Below are 13,234 nucleotides of genomic sequence, written 5' to 3' on the forward strand. Positions count from 1 at the left end.
GACGTGCAACGAGGACTGACGAGCATAACGACCTGGACGTTCCAGGCAGGACAACATGCCACCGCGGGCGGCAGACGTGACAGGGTGCCTAAACACTTCAAGCAGACGTGCAACGAGGACTGACGAGCATAACAACCTGGACGTTCCAGACAGGACAACATGCCACCGCGGGCGGCAGACGTGACATTTCGCCTGAACGCTTCAAGCAGACGTGCAACGAGGACTGACGAGCATAAAGACCTGGACGTTCCAGACAGGACAACATGCCACCGCGGGCGGCAGACGTGACATGGTGCATGCACGCTTCAGGCGGACGTGCAACGAGGACGGACGAACATAACACCTGAAGGTACCAGGTAGGATAGCAAGCCAACATGGTGATAACCGTGCTAGGATGCCTGACCTCTATTGGTGCCACACTAAAGTAAGAATCCCCACACTAAGAAGACGTGGATATGACCAGAACCTGACCCTTCAGGAATACGTAAAACGAGGACAAATGATGCCTGGACGCACCAGATGGAGACACACCAACAAGGAGCCTCAGCAAAGCCTGAATGCCACACTTGGCATGGTGACACCAATGTGACAAAATGTGTAGGATACCTAGCCAATGCCACTGAGACCTGGACGTACCACTTTATAGCTTGACAAAGAGACGTCTGCGATATTAGGTCTGAAGCTTCAGCTACGTGGGACCACAGATCATAAAACCTGACAACAGAAAAGGTTAACAGGTGTTTTTTATTTTATTATTATTTTTTTTTATAAGTTTATAAACCTTCTCTCCTGACCGAACATAACAATGGACACTCGGCAAGGCAGCAGAAAACACATGTGGGCGGGGCTTAATGTGATGCCATGGGAGGGCCTGACGCGACACCCGTTACCTTGGCGCTAGTAACGTCCTGCAGCTGAAGAGGCCGTGGTGTCAGGGGGTGGAGCTGGCGCGGTTGCCTAGTAACTGGCAAACCACATGGCGCCCAAAATGGGCAAACAGAGCCCTGCTCCTGGAGTGCATGAGAGCGGAGGGGGGCGGACGAGGGAGCAATGCCGGAGGCTTCCCAGGGCGATGACAGCCCCCTGACCGCAAGTGACATTGAGAAGCGCTGCCGCCATCACTCGCCGGATAAATGCCCGCTGTATCCAGATGCAAGCCTGCGACCTATGTATTCGTGAGACAGGGTCACATGACCCTAGGACCGGACCTGCAGCTTAACAGAATCCCGTGTGGATCCAGACCCGACCATCAGCTCCCCCCGCCCATTGACAAAGGTAGGCGGCATCCCCCCCCCCCCCCCAGAACGGCACCTGCCATGCTTTGCATCGGACCCCGACACCCGAACCCTTGCTCACCTGATCGCGTCGCCTCAATTCGATCGGAATAAGAACGGCCTGGTAAGACCCCGTAACTTACCTCAGCCTCAGAGGCGGATCCAGGGGGGGGGGCAACGGGGCAATTGCCCTCCCCCCCCCCCCCGAGCTGGCGGCGGGCGGCGGCAGCGGGGCACAGGGAGATGAGCGCTTCCATTGTGGAAGCGCTCATCTCCAGTCATCTGTATCGCTGTCCTCAGTACAGCGATACAGATGCCTGCCTGTGCTGCGGCAGGGGAGTGAGAGGCGTGTCCCTTTCCCTTCCTCTGATAGGCTTCCGGCCAAGTGCCTGCAGCCTATCAGAGGCCAGCGCAGGCGGCGCGATGACGTCATCGCGCTGCCTGAGCCATACAGCGTGAGACACAGGCCAGAAGTGGCCTGCATCGCATCGCTGACATGGAGGTAAGTATGTGTTTTTTTTTTTTGTTTTTTTTATTATATACAATACTTTTACCGGTCGGGGGCTGTTATTACTGGGGGCGCTTATTACTGGCACAGGGGGGCTGTTATCACTGGGGGCTCTTATTACTGGCACAGGGGGGCTGTTATCACTGGGGGCTCTTATTACTGGCACAGGGGGGCTGTTATCACTGGGGGCTCTTATTACTGACACAGGGGGGCTGTTATTACTGGCCATGGGGGGCTGTTATTACTGGCACAGAGGGGCTGTTATCACTGGGGGCTGTTATTACTGGCACAGGGGGGCTGTTATCACTGGGGGCTGTTATTACTGGCAAAGGGGGGCTGTTATTACTGGGGGCTGGTATTACTGGCACAGAGGGGCTGTTATCACTGGGGGCTGTTATTACTGGCACAGGGGGGCTCTTATTACTGGGGGCTGTTATTACTGGCACAGGGGGGCTGTTATTACTGGCAAAGGGGGGCTGTTATTACTGGGGGCTGTTATTACTGGCACAGAGGGGCTGTTATCACTGGGGGCTGTTATTACTGGCACAAGGGGGCTCTTATTACTGGGTGTGGAGCACTATGGGGTCATTTACTAGGGGCACTATATAGGGGTATTTTATACTGGGGCACTATGGGGACATTAGCTCAACTGGGGGCATTACAAGGGGGTATTTTTTGCACTGTCACATTATAAGGAGAATTATTTCTACTGGGGGGCATTATGGTGGGCTTTATTACTCCCCCATGGTATGACCCCCTAGTAGCAGCACCGGCCTCTCCCTGCTCTGCTATCCCTCTGCCCCTTCTCCAAATCCTTATTATGAAATCTTTCTCATTAGGATAAAACACATCAGCTCCGCCGAGCCCCCGGCCAAAGTGTGGAAGTGGCGTCCGAGATCCCCAAGGGTCAAGTCAAGTAATTGTAAGTTTTCATGTGAAATATGTTTGTTATACACATATAGCCTACACTGTGCCCGACAATATACAGTATACCGCTACACTGTGTAGTCTGTTCTATAAGTACCATTGTTTTGTGGCGGCGGACAGAAAATAATCTGAAAGTGCCCCTCCCGAGACCAGGCTCTGGATCCGCCACTGCTCAGCCTGTGCTTGGCACGGGGTTATAAAGACAAAGGGGGAGTGGCCTCAGCCCCTCCCACAAATACAGGCTGCCAGGCAGCCTTAACTACATATCAGATATAATGGTATATGGGATATATGATGGCGCTTTTTCTAGGTGCTGTGTTAAGAATATATTGGCATTGATCATGTATGCAATCTATTGCTATATCCTGCCTGCGTCTCTAGGACCTTTTGCGTGTCATGTGATAGTCACATGACTTATGACGCACCTGACATGGGACCATGAATGGCGTTATGCATTGGTTCACATGCGGCGGTAGTTTGGGGAGGAGAGCGGCCATTCGGCTGATACTGGTGACGGCGCACCGCCCACTTACGGACGTGATGACATCACAGACATGCGTGGTAGGACCGTGGAGACGACGACAGGTATGGCCAATGCGGAGATAAAGCTAGCGATTGCCTAATGAATAACAGGTACTTTTGACCTTTGAAGCAACATCTCTATTGGCAGCTAAGATGATTTTAATTAGTACACAGGTGACATTAAGTAGTATGTCTTTTTTTATTGGCTGTATATTATCACATGGGGGCCTATTATAGTATTTATATGTTTGATGAATTTTATACCAGTATACTTGAGAAAGGCTACTGCGTAGCCGAAATGTCGTGTATTTTTGTGTGTGCACTTTTCGTCAAATAAAAGTCACACCGGATATGCTGCTGTGAAATTCTCTTTTTATCCACTTGCACTTTGGGTAGGTGATTTTCCCAGTCGGTACCGTGGATGACAATATTGTCCAGGTAAGCCAGGTAAGTGTACTGACGATGTGGACGAAGCACAATGTCCATTAGTCGCTGAAAAGTGGTGGGGACGCCATGCAGACCAAAGGGTAAGACCTTTATATTGATACAACCCCTCAGGCGTGATGAAGGCAGTTTTCTCTTTGGCAGCCTGCGCTAAGGGCACCTGCCAGTACCCTTTTGTGAGGTCCCAAACAGAAATATACAGGGCTTGTCCTAACCTCTCGATGAGCTCATCCACCCGGGGCATGGGATACGCATCAAATTTGGAAACCTCGTTAAGTTTTCGAAAGTCGTTACAAAACTGCAACGTCCCGTCCGGCTTGGATATCAATACTATAGGACTGGCCCACTAACTTTTTGACTCCTTAATGACGTCTAGCTGCGACATTAACTGCACCTCCTCCGATATGGCTTGTCCCGAACCTCTGGTACTGTCACCACCAGACATCTGAGAAGCTCTGACAGACGTCCTTCAGAACCTCCTCCTTGAGGTTCCTTTTGTTTTGCTTTCATTTTTTCATCTCGTTAGCCTCTCTCAGCTGTCATGTAGTTGCACTGATTGCATCCCTTTAAATCCCTTCCCATACTGCATCACTTTGCGGTTTATATTTCTTCCTGGAGTGTGTGCATGTTGATGCTACTACTGAGTCTTCTACAGATAAGTTTTGTTCGTTCATTTGTGTTTTCCTGTTTGCTGGATCCCAGGTGACCCTGACTCCCTCCGTATCAAGTGTAGGGAGCCGGTGGTCATGTCCCCTCACTATTATAGGGTGTTCAGGTGTTATACAGTCGAGGTACGAGGATATGCCATAATCTACCATTGGGATTTTTGCATAGGCTGAGCAGTTAGGGAGAGAGCCAGGTCTGTTGCAGGGCTCTCCCTTTTGTTCCTTAGTTTTGGATCCAGTCAGTCGGATCTTCATTTTGTGTCTTCTAGTTTTCTGTACACCTACCGTGACAGGTACCCGATATGGTTTTAATCTGACTTTTGCCTAAGGCTTAGTGACAATGTCATGCTGGATTATGGAAGTGCGTCCAGAGAGGTCCGAGAACACATCCGTGTTCCAACTAATAAACTCCCTGGCCTCCTAAATCTGTTTAGAGGAGAGGCTGTCAGCAATTTTCACAGTGGCAGCTGCCTCTCTTGCATCAGACACAGGGGCCGGTAGCTCTTCTCCTAGAATACTCGGCCACGGGCTGTCTTCTGCATAGGTTTCCCTATCTTTCCACGGTTTGAGTAAATTCACATGGTAAACTTGCTCCGGCTTTCGTCGCCCTGGCTGGTGTACCTTGTAGTTTACATCTCCAATTTTCTCGAGTACCTCGTAGGGCCCCTGCCACCTAGCCAAGAACTTACTGCACACGGTCAGCACCAGAACCGAAACCCGATCACCTGGGTTAAAGATCCGGACCCAAGCCTGCCAATTATATACCCGACTCTGGGCTCACTGAGCTGCCTCCATATGCTCCCTAACAAGAGGCAACACTGTCTCTATCCAATCTTGCATCTGGGTAACGTATTCAATGACACTCTTATGTGGAGTGGGTTGTTGTTGTTCCCACGGCTCTTTGGCCACGTCCAAGAGACAGCAAGGGTGTCTGCCATATAGCAGTTCGAAGGGTGAGAACCCAGTAGAGGCCTGGGGTACCTCTTGCACTGAGAACATGAGATAGGGCAGAAGGAGATCCCAGTCCATATTTTTCAATGTTTGGTTAAACCTTTCTACCAGACCATCGGTAGCTGTTTTATGTGCAGGAACTTGCAGAGTTCCCTCATCACCTTGGACATAAAAGGGGTCCATTGGTCAGTCAGAACCTCTTTAGGTAGTTCTACTTGGGAAAACATCTCCATTAATTCTTTAGCTATGAGTTTGGCCGAGGTATGTCGCAGTGGCACCACCTCCGGGTACCGAGTTGTGTAGTCTAGAATGACTAAGATGTGTTAATGCCCTCTGGCGGACTTAGGTACTGGGCCTATGAGGTCCATAGCTATTCGGTCAAATGGTACTTCGATAATCGGGAGAGGTACTAGAGGACTACGGAAATGTGACTGGGGGCTAGTTATCCGGCAGGTCCGGCAAGACTTACAAAACTCTTCCACTTCTTTGAATATGCTGGGCCAGTAAAACCACTGTAGAATACGATCCTGAGTTTTCTGCAGCACCAGGTGACCCCCAAGAACGTGTTGGTGGGCTAGATCTAACACAAACTTGCAATAAGCCTTGGGGACCACAAACTGTTCAATAGGCTCACCCCGTAGTTGCTTTACCCGATACAACATATCCTGATCAACCACAAAATGGGAAAACACTGACTCTGCCCCAGGTTGTTGTGGTTCACCATCTACTAATTTACTTATAAGAATGTTTATCGCTAAAATGTAACTTTTATTAATTGTCCTTAAAATGTGGATTTTCAACTACAATATATAGATACTATTAAGTCCTGGGTCCCATTAGTCTATGGTAAGAGTGTGACGTCATCCAATCACACCTGATCCTCGGACAATGTACCATTCAGGGAAAAAGTTATGTGTCTGGGGATGAGCAGGGTAATAATGAACACCCCCATGCACAATACACCAGCACAGTGTGGGTTAAGCAAGTACGAGTGCCTGAACCAACCAGGACACTATCACTCCACCCTCAACAAGTCTGCCAAAAGGTGCACATCATTCAATTCTTCCTCCTCAATGCCTAATCTACGGCATTGGTCCCAATCCTGGGTTAAAAAGAATTTTAAGATTTAAGATTAATATCCTTCACCCAATTAAATGGGTTATATTTGCACACTGGGACAAAGGACAGACCCCTGCGGAGGAATATCATCTCAGCCGCAGTAAGGGAACAATTAGATAAATTGATTATCTGAAGGTCGTCAGTGTGCCCTGCCAAAGCTATTGATTTTTCCTGCTCAGTGTGCCCTGCCAGAGCTATTGATTTTTCCTGTTCTTCAAAAGATATTCTGTGCCCATGCCTAAAAAAAACCCTCTATCACTTCTGTCAGTCCTGCCTCTACCTCGGTTTCTATTTGGTCGCCACCTACGTCCTCTACCTCTGTTCCTGACAGTCACAGTTGTTGCCGACAAGTTTGTTTCATCAATGTCACCTTCTGACGATGAGATATCTGTCTCACTCTCTGTGTTGATTTGTTTTTTCAACCTGTATAATTAAATATAGTGCCCCCCATACAGTTTGTTTCCTTTCTCTGACGTATCCAGTGAACTTTTCAACTGACTGCTGCTGCGATGTACTTTCCCTTCTCTCAAAATCTGGAGATTGTGCAAATTTTGTTGCTGCTTCAATATTCTCCTACAACTCAGTTGTTGTTTTTGCTAAGTCTCATGAGGCAGAGGGAGGATTCAATGGACTCTTTCTCCCACTTTTCATGAGCTCCTCTAATTTTACCCTGGCATTAGGTAATATTGGGTTCCTCATCCCTCTATGGACTATATTTTTCTTCAGATAAGTCTCAAGGGTCTGAATCTCCCACCATGACCGTACATGATCCTTATACACTCCAGTAAGATGTTTAAAAACTGAGGAAATACTAGCCGACTGAGATGCAGTGGCAGTGGCATACACACAATCCATGGGGCCCCCTCCCCGTCGACGCCCCCCCACCTGCCTTCACCCCCCCCCCGCCACGCGCGCGTGTATGTATGTGTACTATATACAAGAGGATGATATACGGTATTACATCTTCTTGTATATAGTGATATAGAGGACCACGCTGATGATATAACCTGGGTATCTCTGGTATTTTATTTTATGTATAACTGGTATAAGTTATACATCTTAATATACCAGAAGATGTATAACTTATACCAGGCCGTCTCACATATAATAATATACAGAACATACCAAGGCCAGATAGTAACTCTTACCTGAGCTGGCTCTGGCTGAAAGCTGCTGAATCGACGAGAGAGAGAGAGAGAGAAAGAGAGAAAAAGAGAGAGAGAAAGAAGGAGAGAGATAAAGAGAGAGAAAGAAAGAGAGAGAGAGACTGACTGTAGTATAGAGTCAGACTACTGGGAAAGTTGGCAGTGGTAGACTAGCAGTGGCTCCTGCGCTCCTCTATTCCCAACTTCCTGCCGGACCTGCAGCGCTGATAACTTTAACATCACATAAGCACGCAGTGTGATCCGGACATGCTGCTAGGCCCTGCCCCCTGCCATTGGTACTTTAAGTGACCATGCCTGAGCCGGACCCGCAGTCCCATCATCCATAACAACAAAAAAGGGGGACTTCTGGCCATCCGTCCTGGCCTTGCGTCGGACCAGGAGTCTAATAACCGGACATCTGTCCACCCTAACAGCAGCAGTGGCAGAGATCATGAGACCAGCAGCAGCCACATCAGTCAGATTAGAGCCAAAGCTGCAGAGTGGCTGTAATCTGACTAAAATGGCCGCCGCTGGCCTCAGTGAGTCTCTCTGCCACTGCAGAGAGACCTCATATCAGCCAACTCAGCCCCCATCAGACCTCAGTTTAGCCCAAAGACCCCCATCAGACCTCAGATCGGCCCAAAGACCCACAGTCAGCCCCATCAGACCTCAGATCAGCCCAAAGACTCCCCATCAGACCCCCACTCAGCCCCATCAGACCTCAGATCAGCCAAAAGACCCCCAGTCAGCCCCCATCAGACCTCAGATCAGCCCAAAGACCCCCACTCAGCCCCCATCAGACCTCAGATCAGCCCAAAGACCCCCATCATCATCAGATGCCCACTCAGCCCCCATCAGACCTCAGATCAGTCCAAAGACCCCCCACTCAGCCCCATCCGACCTCAGATCAGCACCCCATCATCATCAGCCCCCCACTCAGCCCCCATCAGACGTCTGTCCACCCTAACAGCAGCAGTGGCAGAGATCCTGAGGCCAGCAGCAGCCATATCAGTCAGATTAGAGCCAAAACTGCAGAGTGGCTGTAATCTGACTAAAATGGCTGCTGCTGGCCTCAGTGAGTCTCTCTGCCACTGCAGAGAGACCTCATATCAGCCAACTCAGCCCCCATTAGACCTCAAATCAGCCCAAAGACCCCTATCAGACCTTAGATCAGCCCAAAGACACCCATTCAGCCCCATTAGACCTCAGATCAGCCCAAAGACCCCCATCAGACCCCATCAGACCTCAAATCAGCCCAAAGACCCCCATCATCATCAGACCCCCACTCAGCCCCCATCCGACCTCAGATCAGCCCAAAGACCCCCATCATCATCAGCCCCCCACTCAGCCCCCATCAGATCTCAGATCAGCCCAAAGACCCCCACTCAGCCACCATCAGGCCTCAGATCAGCCCAAAGACCCCCATGAGACCTCCACTCAGCCCCATCAGATCTCAGGTCATCCCAAAGACCCCCACTCAGCCACCATCAGAACTCAGATTAGCCCAAAGACCCCCAGGTCCCCAGTCAGCCCCCATCAGACCTCAGATTAGCCCAAAGACCCCCATGAGACCCTCAGTCAGCCCCCATCAGACCTCAGATCAGCGCAAAGACCCCCAGTCAGCCCCCATCAGACCTCAGATCATCCCAAAGACCCCCCCAGTCAGCCCCCATCAGACCTCAGATCAGCCCAAAGACCCCCAGTCAGCCCCCATCAGACCTCAGATCAGCCCAAAGACCCCATCAGACCCCCTTTCAGCCCCCATCAGACCTCAGATCAGCCCAAAGACCCCCACTCAGCCCCCATCAGATCTCAGATCAGCCCAAAGACCCCCATGAGACCCCCACTAAGCCCCCATCAGACCTCAGATCAGCCCAAAGACCCCACTCAGCCCCCATCAGCTCACATACATCAGCGGTGGCAGCCCAGAGTGATCTCCATTTCCCCAGGCCCCAATACTTACCTGTTCTGCTCCGCGAGGCTACTCTTCATCTTCGGGCCTCCGGCAGAAGTCGCGCTCCACATCTCTGTCTGTCTTCCCAGCCGGCGCTGCACTGTCACCTGACAGCGTGCAGTGTCAGGTCATAGTGCGCGCACTACGTCCTGACACTGTACGCGCTTCTGGACAGTGAAGCGGCGGCCAGGGAGAGGAGGGTAAGTATATTAAAGGAGTGGTCACAAGGAGCACTGGAGGGCGGGAGCTAGGAGCACTGGGCAGCGGGCCCGGCCCCCGGGTACACACAGCACTACAGCAGGGCGGGGCCAGGGGTCCACAGGCAGCCAGGCCCCCTGGAGTGTCGGGCCCGGTCGCAACAGCGACCCCTGCGACCCCTGTATGTACACCACTGTGCAGTGGGTAACTCCTGTTCTGAAAATACCTCCCATGGGTTACCTAACCATTTATCTTAGCTGATGTCACTGGATAAAAAAAACTGCCATCACTCATCAAGACTACTAAAATAATAACGGTTAACCATCTACTATTAACACATTTTCACATAGGGTTGGGTCCCGACGTTGGGCGGTACCTAAATTATCTCCAGAGACATTGAGGTCTGCCAATTCAGGACCCGGTGACAAGTCCTCCATGTCTCCCATCACATTTAGCAAGGTTGTCTCCCCCTCTTTCACTGAAGTGGCAGTCACCCCTACCGCTGGCCCTTCAGTCTCAGGTTCCCAGGGTTCTGGTCTCCTCCCTGAGCTGGGCCACTCTGCTAGGGTTACCCCTGCCTCATGGGTATCAGTCACTCTCATAGCAGGCCACAGTGTCGGGAAGCCCGGGAAGTCTATCTCTATTATTAGTTCATAATGTAGATTTGTGGTCATGGCTACGGCCAAGAGATATCCGAAGAACCCTAGGGAGAGAAACAACGGGAACAACCTAACCTAGCTAGGCGTGTCTTACCTAACCTGACTAAATGGCTTGTTGTGTGCCCTAAGCCATGATCGTGGGTAGGCCTATGCCAAGTAGGGTAGAAAAGGAACTCAAATGGCATGTGCAAACTAATCCCCAAGTCAACTGCAAGGCGTCACGGATCTAGAGCGAAAATTAGGAGTGTATGAGGCAAGACCAGAAGGAGACCTACAACCCATCTTGTGGATGACAAGGCCAGAGACATGATGCTCAATATTGCGGATACTGCCCCAAAGCGGAATGGAGGACCGGGAATACGTTGTGAAATGGATCATGAAAACCAACTGAACCTTGTAAACTTTGGTTCTAGTGCGAGTACTGGCAATGCCCTAGCCTCAGGAGATTGTGGGACCGAACCTAACTGCATAGACTATGCAGGAATGAGGGCCAAAAAGAACCATGTAGATAGGAAGAGAATCCTTGAATAGTTCCCCAGACAACAGCTATCTGCTAGCCGTGGTCCGCGCGTTGTTCTACTGTGCGCCCCTAAGAATTGTTTTAACGCTTGAGACGTGAAGACCGACCTACTATCTGAATCTTCTACCGAGAGGAGAATGCTGGACCTTGTCCAAAACCTGATTCAACGTGGTTGTAGGGAGTCTGAGGTAAGTGCGGAAAGAATCTACAAAGCCATAATATACAAGATTCTGTCTATGCCCTCCCATGAGTGAGGGAATGCAATTGCAATGAAGCTACCGGCGAAAATGAATTCCTGGTCGTGGTAAAAAGTCAAAGACTTTGCGCGGGGACCTGGTTGACAAGATATGATCGACTACGATCAGTGACTGAAATGCTTGAGGGAATTACCCTACTTGTTCCTCCTCTGGCAGGACCTGAACGAAAGCATGAACAATTAAAGCAAGACGAAATATCTGCGTAAGACATGACAATGATGCTGTAGGGTGAACCGTTTGCGGTCAAAACAAAGTGAGCGATCAACATGGATTATTAGGAAATTAGGGAAGCAGGTATGTATGTGATACATACGGGCCAAATCTGCCCAGATGCACAAATGGACAACCAACCAGGCGATCAGCCCAGCAGGACTAAAAACAGTAATCGGGCCCCCAAAGCCATGGGGCCAAAGCTGTCATCGGGCCCCCAAAGCCATGAGGCCAAAGCTGTCATCGGGCCCCCGAAGCCATGGGGCCGGGTTTAGTAATCAACCGGGACTCGATAACCTAGAAAGACAAAGACATGAGGTAAAGCTTCTTAATGAAATGAGGCTGAAATGAACCTCAAGTACTAATCTGTTAAATATAAATGAACAAAAGAAAACTTCTGAAAGGTGTGCCTTGGAAAATAGTATCAGATGGCCATATGACCTACCAATGTCGATGACAATTGTGAAATCCTCTAAGCCGAGAGCCACTCCAGCGAGCCTCTTATGGCGGGAGCCATGCGTGCGAGTCTCTTATGGCGGGAGCCATGCGTGCGAGTCTCTTATGGCGAAAAAAGTCTCAGATGGCCGTTCGAACTATGAATGACGATGCCAGTCGTGAGGTCCTATAAGCGAACAGCCACTCGTGCAAGTATTTTATGGGAGGAGCCATGCGTGCGAGTCTCTTATGGCAGAGCCATGCGTGAGAGACTCTTATGGCAGAAAAAAGTATCAGATGGCCGTGCGAACTACAAGTGTCGGTGCCAATCGTGAGGTTCTATAAGCAAAGGGCCACTCGGGCGAGCCTCTTATGTTTTTTTTTTAAACCACTTATGCAGCACCAGAATGCCTTGGGGACTCGCATAACCATGACCCCCTCCAACAGCAAACCTGGGACACTAACCAGCCTACAACCATGTCGTACCCCTAACAAACAAAACATGAAAAACGGTCATGGGGCCCCCGGAGCCATGAGGCCAGATCAGTCATAGGGCCCCTGAAGCCAGAGGGATGACATTGCAGTGACGATAAGTAATTAAAACGTAAGCCGAAACTGATGGGATATGCAGTGACTTGAATAATTGGATTAGCTAGAAGGTGGCCTAAGGAACATAACTGCCAACAGGCGCTTAAAATATAGACATTAGTAATCCGAAGCACGTGCATACATAAAACACTAACCACCGCAAACCATAAAACGTAAACATGAAATTGAAACAGAGATGGGAGAAAAACAAGAGCCTGAGGCATTGCAAGTTCGCTAACAAACAAATGAACAGCTTGTGAAAACATAGCAGGAAACTTACTGGCGCACTGACCTCCGCCGAGGAGCTGTTTGGTGAACTGGGGCAGGAGACCAATCTGAGTGAATACGAACCAGAAGTAAAAGGAGACCAGTCTGAGTGATTATGAACCAGGATTAACAGAAAGTAGGCCTATGGAATGTAACAGACCACCGAGGAAGGGAACGTAAGCCTGAAAAGAACGCAGTTATGTTTGTCGGGAGAGAGGTACCAGAGCGGTGGGTGCAGACTGCCCCGGTGAGATTATTGAGTAACACCCATGACGTAGCAATGAACAGGAGAACGCAGCTTTGAGTGGAAGCAGAGTACAACACATGATGTAACAACAAATGGGTGAATGCAGCTTTGGATGTGAGTAGTACCTAAAAAACATGGTATCGGCATAGCTCTGAGTATGGGTAGCGCATGAAAAGTATGGTATAAAGCAGACGTATAAATGCAATCTGAAAGTGAGCAGAGTATTGACGTGATGCGAAAGCAGACACGTGAACACAGCTCTAGCAGTGAATGGAGTATAGGACAAGATGTAAAAGCAGACATGCAGACGCAGCTTTGGATGTGAACGGAATATTAACTTGATG

Source organism: Bufo gargarizans, chromosome 6, assembly GCF_014858855.1.
Source record: "Bufo gargarizans isolate SCDJY-AF-19 chromosome 6, ASM1485885v1, whole genome shotgun sequence".
Taxonomy (NCBI): domain Eukaryota; kingdom Metazoa; phylum Chordata; class Amphibia; order Anura; family Bufonidae; genus Bufo; species Bufo gargarizans.